The sequence below is a fragment of the Falco peregrinus genome, chromosome 2 (assembly GCF_023634155.1).
Source record: "Falco peregrinus isolate bFalPer1 chromosome 2, bFalPer1.pri, whole genome shotgun sequence".
In the NCBI taxonomy this organism is placed as follows: domain Eukaryota; kingdom Metazoa; phylum Chordata; class Aves; order Falconiformes; family Falconidae; genus Falco; species Falco peregrinus.
The window spans coordinates 86,001,135-86,017,726 of NC_073722.1; the positions used below are offsets into that span (position 1 = coordinate 86,001,135).

At 43.4% G+C, this 16,592-nt stretch overlaps 1 protein-coding gene across 24 annotated transcripts in view; it reads left to right on the forward strand.

Annotated features, from left to right (window-relative positions):
• FBRSL1 (fibrosin like 1) overlaps nucleotides 1–16,592 on the forward strand; it is a 547,946-nt gene that overhangs the window by 201,535 nt on the left and 329,819 nt on the right. Inside the window, exon 1 of one of the 24 annotated variants that reach the window (XM_027780723.2) lies at nucleotides 901–1,155. The exons of the other annotated variants lie outside the window; for them this stretch is intronic. The gene's annotated coding sequence lies outside the window, so the exon portion shown is untranslated. Of the gene's footprint in view, nucleotides 1–900; nucleotides 1,156–16,592 lie in introns of those variants that run through there. 24 annotated transcript variants of the gene reach the window in all.

Sequence of the window (16,592 nt, forward strand, 5' to 3'; positions counted from 1 at the left end):
ATAAGGAGAGAAATAATCAGGAATTGTGTCAAGGCTGTGTCTGGTGTGTCCAGAAGAAATTGCATCAGATCAGCTGATGCTTCTGTCCATTTGAGGTAGCTGGTTTTGTTTTGGTTTTGCATGTCACTTGCCAGCTACATTTAGCATGAATAAGTGTTTTCAGATGTCCCATAAATCAAAGTCTGGCCTGATGTAAAAAGTCTGTTATGAGCAAAAATGGAGGAAAGGATACACTGGATTTTCTGGCCAATGAAAGATTTTGGAAGAGGAGACACTGAGCTAAAAGGCTTCTGAGCTAATCCTGCCTTGTGACATGTGGGTGAGATGTTGTAGGTGAAAGTCCCACAAGGCTACAAATAAAATATTTCTGTTGTGTTACACCCAGTTACACCAGGGCCGAAGCTGATCCTGCCTCATGTTTGCTTCCTTTGATTTCCCTCTCCTTTCCCACACACAGCTTGTGACAGATGTAGCCACCGCTTTTAATGATGGACCTTTGTCAGGCCAGGGAAAATGGCCACTTGAATTCAGAGAGAAAATAATGATCCTTTTGATCAAGCAAGCTGGCGTTGGTGGATGGGCTGCACAAGCCAGAGGGGGGAGAGCTCAAAGGGCACCTGCCCGTAACACAAGCGATGGCAGGAAGCGCGCCCAGCTGTAAGAGAGAGAAATTGGCCCTGTGTTTGGAAAGAATAGAGGAAGAAAGATTAGAGGTTAAACTGGAAAGAGTGTTAAAATATTCTGGGTGTATGATGGCTGTAGCTGTGGATTTAAATTGCTGAAATTACCTTGTCAGGATGCCTTATCGGCTGCTGTTCTAGTGATTGTTTGGTTTAGATAAGAACTCGAGTGCGATAAAACCTTGATAACAGTTTAGAGATGACAGCGCTTTTGAAACTGCTGGCACTTGCTAGGGGCTCACAGAGCTGCTGAGAAGCTCTGGTTGGATTTATTCCACTGCATTTTTTTTTCCCCTCCGCCCCTCTTCTTTTGTTTCGTATTTCTGTTTAAGTGCTTAAGCTCTTGCTTTGGATCGTCATTATTTTGAGACACGCAGCCACTTCTGAGCACTTTCTGGAAACGGTGCGTGTGTGTAGAGGAGGTGACCCGTGCTGAGGAGTGGAAGTGAATGCTGAGGGGAAGAAGAAAAACAAGGTACTTCTGTGCTGCTTGCCATCTGATCCAATTTACGCGCACTGAGCTGAGCATAGAGTTTCAGAAGCTATGAGGATATAAGAGGCTGGGTTACTCATTGTGCTTGGTAGTGTTCTCCTGCTGCTTCCCAAAATACAAAGTTCCTGTAAAAATCTGTTCGTTTATGACAATTAATTTAATGGGGATGTAAAATAGCAGTCCTTACAAATCTACCTGATGTTTGTGGCAGTACATTTATGTCACTTACACTAGTTTTGACTGTTATATTTTGGGTTTTGTGATGTTGTGGTTTTTTCAGATACAGGCTAGTAACAAACCTCCCCCTGACCTCATCCCATACGTGTGTGCTGTTTGTACAGGGACAGAAGAAGGATTGCGTAAACCAGTGTGGTATTTTTGTCTAATTCTTATTGAAGATGATTTATGTGGTATGGCCTTATTTTGGTTCTGGCTTTCTTCTAATAAATCATGCATTTAGCAGCTCTTGCACTTCTGAAAGTGTGTGCTGCTTAGATTTTCAAAATAATTTAAATTGATTTGTTTTTTATGTAAATATAATTTGAAATGAGGAAGCAGGGAAACTATAGAATGCAGATGAACAATAGGAAAAACACTGAAGCTGTAGGACTATAGTTAGAAAATGGAAATTCAGGATGAATTTTCATGATGTTCTTTTTAGTGGTCTTTGCTTTCTGCTTATGCTCATTAGGCTTAATAGTAAAGCAGTGCATCCAGGCATTCCTTGTCTACAAATGGGGTTTTAGCCTGCCCAGCCAAAGGATAAACTTAAATATTATGAAATAAGCATGGGGAAGAGGTGTCTGTTGAGATAATTACACATCTTGTGTATTAATTGTTTTTACAAAATTCTGAAATAATCTCTGTCTGGTCACAGCTAAACTTCTCTTGGTTTGGTGGGCAGCAGAGCACTTTGCATTACACTACTTCCATTCTATCTAAAAGCATTACCTTTTTAATGACTACATGGTATTGCTGGCAGAAAAGGACAGTTTTAATTCTCATACTGAGGAGCATTGTAACATACTGATCTGTAACAAATGCTACTGTTATTATACGAGTATTAAGAGGAGTGTCCTGTTGGTAAGACTGGATCTCCACCTTGCCTTTTGCAATGCTGTGCTGCTGCGTTTACCAGACAACCTATTTTTGTCCCGTGATTATAAGAGTGCAGCTCTTCTTGGAGCTGTGTCAGGCAGGGCATCAGGTTTGCAGCTGCTGAACCTGGCAGCTATCTAACTGGTGAGTGTTTACAAGTTGTGTTTTTTTTATCTTGCATCTGTAAGGATGGAGAAAATATTATTTGGGACAGTATGTGAGGAAGCCTTCAGCTGCAGCTTTCAAGTACATTTCTTTACCTTCTGGGCTGAAATGTATGCTAATGTATTGACTGTTGAGCCCCTGCATTGAAGTTGTTGAGGAGCTGCATGGTTACTAGTGCTGTTTCATCAGACCAAGGAGCCTTGAGATGTCAAGGTGGTTGCAACTCGTACCTACTTCCTGTAGTGTACTTGGGTTTGTTTTAGCATTTTGTTGTGGTTTTTTTGACTTGGTGTTTGTGATGAACTGTGTTTCTGTAGCTTACTGATTTTTTTTTTTTTTCTTTAGTAGCAAATGTAGTGTATCCTCTGTTCCATCGTTCAGCCTGATAACACACTTAAGTGTGTTCTAGTTGGCACAGGAACAACATGTTCTACAAAGTCCACAACAAAACTTTGGACCACATCAGTTTGACTATCTGGGGATATGTAAATAATTGCAACACAAAGTACCAGGGGAAACTGTACTCTGGAGTAACCAGACTTTGCTTTGTTGTTGGTTTGGGGTTTTTTTCCCCCTTGTTTTTAACCTGAAATGCCTTTTTTCCCCCTGTAATATGAGAGGAATCTTTTTGGTAGTTGACTGACTAAATGTATGCCCATATATGTTTGCAACCGCTGAAACACGTCACCGAAAAGCACCAGTAAGAGAAAACAGCAGTTAAGAGGCTGATCGTTCTGTATATTGGTTATATCTAAAAACATCACTTTTACGAGATCGCTGTGAGCTAAAACTTCTTTGTTTGTATGTGGATAAGAGCATATACATAGCAAGTTTCTAGTGGGGCAGCATTAGTGTGGAAGCTCTGGAACAGATTATTTTTTGAGATTGTGAAGATTAGGTTTCTGATGTGATGATAGTTTGTTGATTTTTGTATTACTTAGGTAGTCACACTGGAGACATCCTGAGAGGCATGGTGTAAACCATCTCTAGCTCTAGAAGAGATGACACTAGGTAAATAAGTCAGTCAAAATTGGAAGAAAAAGAATGATCAGACTGTTTTTAGAAATACTGGACTAAAGTGTACGGTGACTACGTGATTTTCTTAGGATTGTACAGGAGGCCTGTAAAAGAGTGATTAAGCAAAAGATGAACCACAGCAGAAATATGACACCAAACTATTTGAGTTATCAAACCTAATCAAATAATAAGAATGAACAAATAAGCTACCCAACAACTGAGGTGCTTAATCAGTACTGGGTTAGATTCCTCTGATTGCACTGAGGCACTCGTGGGCTATTTTTTCAAGTCTGTATCTGACTTGAGACTGTACACTTTTTTTTTTTCTCTTAATGAAAGCTCAACATTTCTTTTGTTCCAGCAAATTTCAGAACGTGTCTCACAACAAAACAAAGAGCTGGCAGCATTGCCTTTCTTGGGGAAACTGGAAATACCCTAGGCTTTCTCCAGCCATACTCTTAATTTGAGGTTTAACGCTCTGTTAATATCAGCCCACACTTGCATCACTTGAGTAGATGTGTGCTGGGACTGGTAAGAGCAAGGAGTAGCTGGCTACAGCATTGTGTGGGGATGGTCAGAGCCTGAAGCTTTCAAGAGGGCTTGCAAGGGGAGAGCTGGATGGCTTTTACCACCCAGGTCAAACTATGCATGAGGATTGCAAATGAAGCCCGATGTGAGCTGCCACAGCAATTCTGTCTGTGTGGAGTGACTGACAGCTCGTTCATCTTCCATCAGAAGATTACAGTCAGTGGCTTGGGTGAAGGTAGTCCTTGTGGGTGTCCTTCCTTCAGGGTGCACAGAGCTCCTGTGGATACAGTCTCACTGATTCCTGTGCAGTAAGTTAACAAAGCTCTGGTGGGGCATTTCAAAGAATTATTTGCAAAACTCAGAGGTTTCACTTTTTACCCTAAAGTTTCATTTTGAATCTCAGCTTCATTTCAGGTGATGCTGAAAGTGAAACTCAGCTACCTTTTCTGTACTGGAACAGTTACATAAGAAAATCTCACAAATCACGTATCGTTTGTATGCAAAGCAGTAGGATAGGGAAGACATGATAGCTTCTTCAGAAGCATCTTGTGGAGAGTTAAAGTTCTGCAGCCACAAGACCTAGATGTCCTTGCTAAATTTCTTTGTTGCTAATCTCGATGTTTGAGGGGTCTTATAGGAGACATCAGCTTACTGTTTCCTTCATTACATTCTTCTTCGGCAATTACAAGGTGACTGCATCACCTCTTGTGATTTGGTGCTAATGGTGACACGACACTCATGTCCCTTCCTCTAGAGCCTGACTTTGAGTTACTATTATACAGAACATTTATATCTCTTACGTGCAAGTATTTCTGTTACTGTTCTCTACCACCAAAAATTCAGTAACTTGAATTACACAGAGGAGCAAACATAAAGGTTCTAATGCCAATCTGTGTTGTTAATGTAGACCATAGGACCACATCTGTCTGAAGGAAAGGGTGGTGACAGAATTGCATCCCCTCAGTTTGCTCATCTTCCTTTGTATGTGTGTGTGAAAATAGAGCATATATACAATGATGGTCTTACTACTGAAACCACAGTACTGTTCCTAAATGCATAGAGGCTCAGAAGTTAAGACTCCAAAGACCTGATTTGTGACCTGCTGGTCACCTTTCTCATGTCTCTTAAGACGTGAACAATCTTACAGTAAAAATTAAATGCAATTACAGCGCTCAGAGGAGCTTCAAAGTGGTCTGGCTAATTTTGGGGTTGAGTCTGACCCCAGAAGTGGTTCAGTTGCGTGGGATGTCAGGCTTGCATCTTGAAGATTATGGCTAAACCACACCAATTTATTTAGCTGCAGTGAAGAATTTGAATTATTCTGGGTTGGGTTTTTTTTCCTTATAACCTCTCAAGAAAGGCAAACTTTAAGCAACCGCACACAGCTGGTGTTTCTAATAAGACACAGATGTGTTTTGGGATCTCTCCCATCTCCTGCAACATTTAAATGTAGATAAATAGAACTTAATCAGCTATAAATAACAGCATGTCATGCCTGTGGATCACTAACCTTCTCTGGGACTCCCACAGGACTAGGGTTAAGCTTAATTACTTCAGTCTACTACAAACAACAGAATAATCGGCTGTTGGATATTGCATTGGGAAGGTGGAGGGAGCATAAAGAAGCAAGTCAACATCCATAGCCAGTGACACGATGTTCCGGTGCTCATTGTAGGGTATGTGTAATGTTTTGAGACCAATGGGATTGTTTTATTCCCTGTTTTGGATTCAGTGCACTGGAGCTTTAATGTCAGTACTACATCTGTGAGTGTTCTAAAACCAAATACACTTGAGGCACCTATGAACTCTTCCCCCCCCCCCCCCCCCCCCCCCCCCCTTTTAGGGATAGCTGCTCAGATTTTCTGGAATAAAAAGGTGGTGATTGTGACTCTTTAACCTTATTGTAGGTGAACAGAAGTTATTCCTCTGTGGCCATTGCATATTGCTAATTTAAGAGGGTGGATTGGTATGTCTGGTCTGGAGTATGGTGACCACAAGCCACAGGCAGTTTTCCTTGTCTGGGGGGTTTCAGTGTCTGTCAGCTTCCAGCAGCAGGATCTGGGTGGCTGGCCAGGCTGGCCTGCATGGGAATGTGTTAGGGAGCTGCTCTCTCCTAGCAGCTTTCTGCTGAAGCAAATGTGAGACAGATGCTGGTGCAACCACTGAGACCCATCTTCCATCACTGCCAGCTTCTGCTTTTCCTGTCTGGGCGTTACCCAGATTACAGGGATCACCTGTGCATTCATCAGCTGCTGTGCATCCTATGGTATATGAATACCATAGGTTACCATGGTTCAATGATGAAAACAGCTGTAAAGGCAGTGCCATGTTCATATAGAGAGTTGTTTGTTCTCCTCTAGTACTCAGTGCAGACTACTGTCATCTCTTGATCCTTTTTGAAACATAGTCCTTCAGTCTCTTGTCTGCCTCAGTGTGATTGTCACACCTCTTGATGTTGCACTTCAGCTGAAATACCTACAATAAGCAATCACTAATAAATTGTTGTGACATGCCAGTTTGAACAAGATGTCCTTTGAACTTTGGTCAGCACACGGCCAGGTTTCACAAGTTAGCAGTGCCCATTGCCATCACTCTTCCAAATAGTAAGCCATGACAAGGGAAACTGTAATGTCCCAAACTGCACAGTTGTTCCCTTTGTATTGGTGTGAGTGAAGTACATTTTTGCTTAGTAATTTATTTGTTCATTGATATGTTTTCGGTTAATTGTCACTTTTCTCAAAGAGTGCCAGTGAGAAGATACTTCCTAGACCTTTTTCCTTGTTAGCTCCTGCTTTTGCACGATAGTTAAAATAAATAGGTTTTGTGATTTGCACAACCTTTTCCCAGCTACAGTAAGTCTGAGCTATATATTTGTTTTTTCACAGTAGACTTGATTTACAGCAGTTATCCCTGCCCCATGTATCCACTCCATGGTACCGCAAGTATCTGGCAGGTAAAGCTGGGCAAAGCTGAGGGTGATTCAGCCAGGAGATGAGGGCAGTCTTTACAGCTCTTCTCAACAAAAGCGCCTTGCAAGGGCTGTCTGAAAGAAAAATGGCAATGCTTTGGCGTTCATGGTTTGATGTGTGGTGTGCATTACATGCAGCTGAACAGCATGGAGTCTGGCTTGGGCTTCACTCAGTGCTGCATGGGTTTTGGTGTTGCTGCTGTCCCTGCACCCCTGTTCTTTTCAAAGCAAGAGCAGGTATTGGGGTGTACAGTTAACACAAGATTGCTTGTTTGCTTTTTCTCTTTTCTCACGTCCCTGTATGCTGCTTTTCCTTCTTGGAAATGTAATTAAAACATTTATGAGGGGGGAGAGCCAGCCTGAAGGGCTGCCACGGTGGCATGGAGGCCGTCTCACTGGGGGAGAGCTGGCCTGCAGCACTGCCCGCAGCCCTTTCCCACACACAGTCCCCCCGCTTGTTTGATTTCCCCTGCTGCTGGCCAGGTTCAGGAAGCCGGGGGAATATTTATTTATAAGCTGTCTGTACAGATGTTTTCATTGTGGTTTGTGGTGCATTGGTGCCACTTAGTGGGGGGAGAATTGAATTGACAGCTCTAACAGTGCAGGGGAAAACTAGGAGAGCTGGGTTTCATATTCCAGCCCCACCTCCACCCCCCCAGCAGTATTTCTGCAGTTCAAAGACAAATTAGAGTCTTCTGCTAGCCACAGAGCTGCTGTGGGTACTGGAGCTGGCTGTTGGCAGAGCAGTGCTGGCAGGCTGGACGTGGGCTGACCCTAGTCCTGACAGAGGAAAGCTGCACTGAAAGCGCTGCTGAATATTAGGCTAAATAGTCTGGCTTTGCTGATAGAAAAAGTTAATCCAGCCATGCCTTGTGTTATGCAAGGTTTTGGCAGGTTTAAAAATTATTTTCTCTGTGTTATGGTTTCCACTACTTTAGGTGTAACAGGAAGGATGATGGGATAGGATGGTGTTAGCTCAGATTCCAGTTTTGGAGGAGCTGATCTATACAAAATGTTAACAGTGTTTACTCAGAATCATTTAACTGGATTTTCTATTTGTTTTTCCCACAGAAAGGCCTGTGGGGAAAAACCACAATCATGTGCTGTGATATTTTTAAGCAACCTATTGCGCTCCCCCAAATAAAAGCTTATGGTTAACTAATGGTACCTGGAAAGAGGCCTGGATGTCTGCTGTTTGCAGTGACAGAAATGACCATCAGCCACAACGTCTGTGTGAGCCTGCACTTTTGTTGCGAGGTTGTAGTGGAGCACGTTGCCCTCAAAGTGCCGTGCAGCACCCTCTGTTCTGTATGTGGGGGGTGCAGTCGTGGAAAAGGTTCTGTGTTGTCAAGATCTTGTGTTTGATAACCTGTGTATTTTTGTCTCATTTAGGAAAGGATGCTTTAGGGTGGCTTTTACCTTGAGTTGAATTGTTGAATTGCTTTTTTCGACTTTTTGCACATGGGCTCCTTTGTTGAATTGTTTCTTTGTGTGTCCTCTGCCAGGCGTGCAGCGTCCCAGGGCTCATGTGAGTCTTGAACCTGGCTTTGCCACTCTTTCACATGGGGAACTGCTGCTAATTTTGGTGAAATTTCTGGGCATGGAACAGTTACACTTTCAGTCCTTAAGAAAACATACCCTGACGAAGGATCGTGCTTACTGGCCTTAGTCATACCTAGTGTAGCTTTCATCTTAGCTAGTCCCATTACCCTCAGCAGGAAAAGCAGCGCTTCACCGAGGTCGGCAGGTCCCACCTACTGGAACGTTTCCTGGAGGCCCTGGTGCACTGCAGTTCTCTTGGCTCCTACGGGAGGGAGATTAAAGCCAGCGTGGGTGCGTGTCCTGGCATCACCTCTCCGTAGCTCTGCGTGCAGCTTTACCTTCTGCACGCTGCCTGTGGCACACACCGGTTCCTTCCAATTTATGCAGCTGCCAAGCTGACAGCTCCCAGGTGATACGAGCAGGGCACAAATTCTTGCGTCTTCTACCTCCTGTTTTGAACCCGTTTGTGTCTGTCTTGCGCTCTCACCAGAGGGCACTGCACAACATGTTGCAGCCTAATAAATAACCTCTTAACCTGCTTAGCTGCTTTATGCTTGGTGCCATGTTTTACAACATTACCTGGAGTCCTTGAATGCTGGTTCCCATGGCAACCTGATGTAGCATTTTTATTCTTTATTACTATCACTGTTTTATTGCTGCCTTGTTCAAATGTGCTGTCATCTTTATTTTGCCTGGGTGTGTGTATGAGCCACAGATCTGTTTCGAAAAACTGTATTATTAAACAGTTTAGTGAATTTGGAGAAAGGGTGGTGATCTGTCACTGTCAATTTTAATATTAAATGGAGAAGCACACCATAAATGGAAACAAACTATAAAGAAAAACAAACTGGCAACCCAAATGTTAATATAGACAGCTTAGGATACTTCATGGAGGTGCAAATAGTTGGGTAAAAGCAAATTAGTAGGAGAAATACTGCTTCTGTAGGGGACCACTATAGTCTTAATTTCTGTGAGAGGGCGTACTGACAGTGTCCAGATGTTCTTAGGAGCAGGTTTTGGCCAAAGACAGTCACGGGAGCAAGGACCCAAGTTATTTTAAGGTGCAGCTTGAAAGATTTACAGATGGAGCTGTATGGCCCCTATAGGGAATAGCTAGATATTAAGCTGGTAATATGGATCAGGCTGTAGATAACTCACTGCACCGTGTTTATGCTTTATCAGTCCTGTGGCAACAAGTCCTGCTTCTCTGCAAGGGCCAAGAGAGGTTTCTTCCTCTGGGCTTGGTGATAACTGGGCTTCAGGAGTAGGTGCAGGAGAATCACCTTTGCTGAAGGGCTGGAGGTGGAGCTAGAGGTGGGTGTGCTGGTCCTCCCAGCCGGGTCTGGTGCCTAGTGGCTAAGATGAACCATTGACAGATTTGGTGTTGGGAAGGAAGGTGGATTCCTGCAGGTGGGATTAACAGGGACCATGGGGAGAGGGTTTGCTTTCCTTCTGAGTGGAGGGCACAGTCTGTTCCCTAGGATTGTTTGGGGATTTTACCTAAAACATGGGGTTCTGCTGTTGCAGGAGATAATGGGTGATAGTAGTAGTAGGGATGATGGGGATTTGGAGGAGCTAAAAGGCATTTCTTTTACAGGCACCTTCAGGAGAGCTGCCAGGATTTAGCCAGGGTGCTGGCAGCTCCCTTCGGGCAGGGAGGAGCCATGGGACAGCCTGGCTCCCTGCAGGACATGCCCTGCCGAAGCCTGGCTAGCAGGGGCTGTTTGGGGCCAGCTAATCACAGCTGACAGCGGGATGGGATTTTTCTTCAGGGCAAAGGCTGCATTTCTGGGAATGGTGAAGCAGAGTTAAAGGCAGGGGGATCTTGTGCATACAGGAGCCAGCTGGCAAACCCCAGATAACAGATATCTTTCTAAGCACATGTTAGGAGCAGTGCTGTTTTCAATGGCTCCCTTGTACACACTGTCATCTTCCTTCCCTACTCTAAGTATTAGGGGCCGCTATAAAAACATTTGCTTTCTTAGCTCCTCGGTCTAAATCACTCTTTCCTATTGACTGCTACTGTGCAGCTAAGCATGGCAGTAGGATATAAGTATCTCCTGTGCAGAGAGAGGATGTTGAAAGGACTGGGGTCAGGGCTGCCTCCTCGAGCCTTTAAGGAATGGAGAGGCATCATTTGGACAGGTATAAATTATCTAGAACAGCGCACAGAATTTTAGACCCTGTACTTAAATCCTTCATTCTGTCTTGTGCCAGCAGCAAGGCGGATTCTGCAGCCTTTTCTAGAGACTCAGATGCTTTGGAGAACATGTCTGTCCTTCCAGAAAAGTCTGAGATTTCCCCACCCCCCGCCCCACTCTTCATTCTTTGCAAATTCGTCTGTCTTGGGGTGATGCTATATAACAGGACAGATTTCGCTGTGAGACTTTGGCAGGGAAATTTCTTCAGAGTACTTGAAGTACACACTTGTTCATCTCCAGAACCCAAAGCAAAACTGGTCTGTAAATTGGAATTCAGTCCTTGGTTGGGAAATTTAGAGAATTGGTCTACCTGGGCAGAATAGGTTTTCTAAAATGAAAATATTTCTAGGCTGCCAGAGTGCTGATTAAGAACAAAAGTAGGGAGAGCGGCATGGAGAAGAGAATGGGTTTCAAGGAAGCTGGTTGCAGTCGGCTCAGCGCTATGGCCTTGGCAAGCTGCTGGGGGAGTGAAAAGGAATTTCAGTCAGAGCTGAGAGTTTCTTAGAGAAGCAAATTTAATGGCGCAAGTATGAACTCACTTAATGGAGAGGACAGATGGGAAACGTAGTAAGAGATTACTTTAGCGAAATCATGGGCTCTTTAATGACCTGAAACTCAAAAGCAACATAAAAAAATTGGAGAGTGGGTCAAACTATTGAGAGCAAATTTAATGTGAGCGTGCAAGGAAAAATGGGAGGGCCAAAGTCCAAATGAGCTACAATTGGCAAAAGACATAAAGGGCAGCCAGAGGGGTTTCTATAAATGTATTTTAGCAAGAGCTCGGCCAGGGAATGAGTGGGTCCACTGCTCAGTGAAAAGGAAAAGCTCTCAAAAGATGGAAGTGAGAAAGCAGAAGTGCCGAATGACTTTTTTATCCTTTCTGTTCTTCCTGAGAGGGTCAGCTGCAGCCTCGCAGCCAACACACCATCAGGCAAGAGGAAAAGAATAGGTCTGAATACCTAAGTTAGCAGGGCCTGGAGCAGTTCAGCTCTGGGTAGTTAGAAAACTGGCTGAAGTGATTTCAGTGCCATTAGTGATAATCTTTGAAAACCTATGGACAAATGAGGCTTGAGAAGACTGGAGAAAAGAAAACTTAAAGGGTTATCTTTAAAAAAGGGAGAAAGGGAGGAGCTGTAGGCTGGGAAGCCTGTAATGCCAAGAAATTTTTATTTTATTTTTTTTCTCAGAAAAGCATGATAAAGATGATCACGTTTTGTCTAAGCACATAAAAGGCAGCAGGCCCTGGAACAGCTGGAGACCTGTGGCTCCTGCAGTAGTCACCACTTCCATTAATACTTGGATGGCATACTAGAGAGCACAGTTATTCACTTTTGCAGGTCATGCTAAGCTGAGACAGGTACAAGCACGGCCGAGTTCAGGGCTAGGATTCAGGGAGATCTGAAATAATAGAAACGGTCTGAAAAAAATAGGTTACAGCTTAGCAGTGCTAAACAAAGAAGGAATGAACAACTGTAAAACACCAGAACTGGTCAGGTACCTGTTCAGCTAAAAGTTATAAAATAAAGTGTGTGTGGAGTGTTTCAGGGTTACAGGAGATCACTAAATATCCCTGAATCTGCAATGCCATTTTGTTATAGGGGAAAAAAAAATATCATCAGGACATAAAAATATGGCTTATTATAAAATATGCAAGGCATTCTGTTCATTTAATTCGTTTCTGGTGGTGGGTACGATATGTTCCATTCTGAATGTCACTGTTTCAAGGAGGATACTGGCTATCAGAAGAGAAGTTAGGAAAAATTTGCAACAAGAAGGCTAGTTAAGTATGGGGACCGGTTTCCTTGGGGAGACTGCAGTTGAAATGAAGCAAGAGTACCCTCAGGTGATTTTTCAGCCCAAGATATTTTGATTTTTTTTTTTAACCATCCTTTTACTTCATAGCAGAAAAGCTAAGAGATTTATTCATGCCCAGGGAGTAGTAGTGGTAAGTAAATGAAAATACAGAATTCCAATTTAATTGGAAAAAAAGATAAGCATTTTTTGGACATGACAGTAACCAGTAAGACATGAGATTTTAGGCATCTCATGAGAGGACTGTGTACCTGGAAGCTGCTTTTTCTTTCTTCCCCCTGTGCCCCAGGTAGTCCAGCTGGATAATAAGAATAAAGGTTCAGGTTCTCCTTGTAACTTCCAGTTGCCTAGGGTCTTTAAGATTGCTAAATTTGAAACATCAGCAAAACTGTAAAATAGTCTTGTGTTCTTTGTGTACTTGAAAGTTAAATTTTCTAATTTTATTCTGTGGTTTGAATGTTAGTGTGACAGTTCCCTAATTTAAATACTGCTGGTTTGCATGAAATGCTTAAGTATGGTGCCTGGAAATGCCTCGGTCCGTTGTTGATTTTTCATATCTCCCATCTAGCTCTAAGGGTGCTTGAAGACCCATAAAAATCCAAATAGACAGAAATTAATACCAAGTTCTTCAAAAAGGAAATGGAGAATATAAGTGGTGTCTGGGGTGACATCAACATTTGGATCCCCTCTTTCAGTCTGAAATCAGGCTTAAGATGGAGATGAAATAGCATCCAAGAGTTTTCATGACAGGAAGAGTCTTCAGACATCAGAAGACTTTAATTATGGGCAGAGTGATTCATTCAGTGGTCGGCATCTGTATCTCATTAAAATATGAAATCCTTCACTGTTTCTCCTTTAAATATGAAGGTATCCCTGTTTTATCTTTTTTGGCCTAGCAGAGCTATATTTTATGTCAGATCATTGCGGCGTACCTTTCGAGTGAGGCTGAGTTATGTGCAGATTATTTAACGCTGAAAATGTTAAGCAAATGTAATTCACCTGTGTCGCTTTCTCCAGAATCTTTTCTCCTTCAGCAACCAAGCGCAGCAGAAAAGCAGCTTGAAATGAAATTGGAGGATTAATTTCAAATTATTTGGGGAATTGGAGTAATCAATAAAAATAAGCTATTCTTTGTGGTTTTTTCCTACTAAGCCCTAATCAACAGGTGAAGATTTTCCTGAAGCAAACTATCTCAACAGGCCCAACGCGACTCCTGCTAAAATTGATGGGAGGGGGGGAAAATCTCCCTTGGACTTCAATGAGAGCAGCCTGCTTTGAACTGACTTTTATTGTAGTGGGGAAATATGCATTTTGTCTGCAAGAGATTGACCATAAATACCTGTGCAGATGAATACATCTGCCAATTGGTGCAGCAGTATGAACCTGCATGAGGGTCAGGCAAGATAGTAACGGGTGAAAGCCTTTTGTTATGCCTTTCTTTCCCCCACACCACCAGAAACAAACTGCTAGGTATATTTTGGATCAATAAGGAGGATTTTCAGGCTAAAAGGGTCATAACTTGCCAGAATTTCCCCATTTTTTCCACCATCTTGCTCTGATTTTGTAGACTTTGGAAAGAGAGGGTGTGCACATGGAGAACTTTACGACAAATTAAAAGCAATTAACTTTTCCAGTTTTCTTACATCAGTTATTAGTGCAGGGGCTTTCTACTCTACTGCTTCTTTCCAAAATGCATGAAGGCTGTCAGTTGTAAAATGGGGGCATGAAAGCACTTTCTGCATAGGGTTATGAGCTGGTCTGTAGTGCAAATTGCTCTGTATTCTCCCATCATGTTCAGTGCCAAGCACAAATTGCATTTTAAAAGCAATATTTTGTTTGGCCAGCTTGTATTAATCTAACTGTATTCAGCAGCTGTGAGGTTAAATTCTGGATTGCGAGTTGGCTTTAGGGTTTGAAAGAGAAACAGCAGCAACAGGTTTCTCAGCCTCGCCTTTGATAAAGTGACGCAGGGAAGAGTGGGAGAGGAGAGAGCATGGAGATGCCTTAATTTCTCAAGGGCAAGCACTTAGCCACGCAGCCATTTGTCGCTCTTCAGTGGGTGTTAGATCTGCCCAGAAATACTGAAAAGAGGGAGAACTAGGTGGAAAGTTGGGACAAAAATATATAAGGAGCTGGAAAGAGGGCTGGCTGCCAAAATCTGTGGTGTTACAGTTGGCCCCCAGCTTTGCTCCTTTGCTTGTCTTGGCACTCTAGTTGCAAGACAAATATATTTGTTTTACTGTTGTTCATGAAATCTGGCTGGCTGCGTAGCGAATGGTGCTAAGCAGTAGGGAGACTTCATCTCATGAGTCATCTGTGAATGGGGAGCAGGACGGGAGGGTGATGGTTCGGGTCATGTAGGCTGGGACATGGGGGTTTCGATGCTTCATTTCATAAGCGCTTCAACAGTAAGAAATGGCCACAGGATGAAGCCTTCTCCTCTGCAGATTTGGGGCAGTGATATTCTGCTGGTGTGGGACTGGCTGATAAAGCAGAGAATTTGGGATGAACCACCAGTAGTTTCCTGCTGTCTCAAGGGGAATCAGGTGTGTAGGGGTAGGAGGAAGAATGGTCGGTGGTTACAGCATCCTGATTCAGGAGATTAAGCCTCCTTGAAGCAGCAAAGAGCTTGAGTTCAGTCTCCAAGCCTTGTTCTTTATCTGTGTAACAGAAATCACACGAATGCCCAGCTTGCCAGAGCACTGTGAGGATAAATCCGTTGAGGACTCTGAAGTGCTCAGATAAATACCTGTGAGAGCACAGGGAGACATTTGTGCTTGTATGAGGGATAAGTGCTTTATTAGTAATGACCCGGAAAGGACAGAGCTACTTGCAGGTATAGTAGGCACAAGCAAGTATCTCCTGTAGTTGACAGGCTCTTGGTATAAATCATTTGTGGAATAAATGACACAAGAGAATTCATGCTTCCTAGAGGAGAAGGAAAGAAGTCTTTTCTGAGCTTAATAAAAATGAAAATTTAGTAATGGATAATATGAGTCTAGAGGGGGTCACAGTCTGCTTGACAGGAGCTGTAAGGTCACAGATTAAGTAGGTACCCAATTTGGTTGCAGCAATATACAGGAGATTATTGAAGGAAGATGCATCCCAGGAATCTCTCCCACAGAACAGCAAGATCTGGGGTAGCTGTAACTGGGTTTGCATGGCAGAATTCAAAGGGATTATTGCAGCAGAAAACTAACTGGATTTGACATCATGCCTTTAAAACAGCTGGGGTGGGTTCCAGGGTCCTCCTCTGTTGAACTCTTAAAGGTCCCTGTAAAACAGGGCAGGAGGAGCTTGCCTGTGCTGTGCCAGCCCACAGGGTCTCACGAGAACAAGGCCGTGCTTCCAGCATGATCCCAGCTTACAGGGAGAGGGTATCCAGCTCCCTCCGTCATGCTTCTAGCCACACGTTCCCTTTCCTCCCAGCCAGCAGCATATGTGCTCCTAACTGCTGCAGAGAGCTCAACCAGCCAAAAGCTAACATGATTTTAAAAAAATAATAAATCGGTTTCTTTTGGGCTAATTTCCTGAATTGTCTCACCACTTAGTCATAAAGGTACTGGTGCAAGAGAGAAGGTGGGAACATATGGCTGGGGGCAAAGGGAAGAGCGGGAATTGGTTAGCTTGTAACTTCCATCAGCTAAAGCTGCCGTGGGACTGTCACGTCTGGCTGTTACAGCTCTGTCTCCCTGAAATGGAAGAAATGCATCAAACCGAGGTCAGGAGTTCTTTTGCGTGTGGCAGCACACAGACCGCTGCTGCTCTGTGGTGCCGCTCTGTCTAATCTTCCCCCAGGTGTCAAGTGCTATCAGCATGCTTTTTGCATGGCGTGGTCCAGTGAAGGAGTGTTGGAGGCAGCATCCTTCCCGTGTTCTTCCAATAACGGGGTCAGCTGAGGAGCAACAAGCAATTGCTGCTGCATTGCAGTGGTTGCAACCTAGAAGAGATACAGGAATGTACCTGGACAGCTTCAGTTGGTGAAAAAGCATGAATTTTAGCTCATTAAACCACCAAGCCTCCAAACATTGTAAAGTTGAGGTCAGGAAGTAGCTGTAAATGGATTGGAAAGGAAACACAACTAGCTG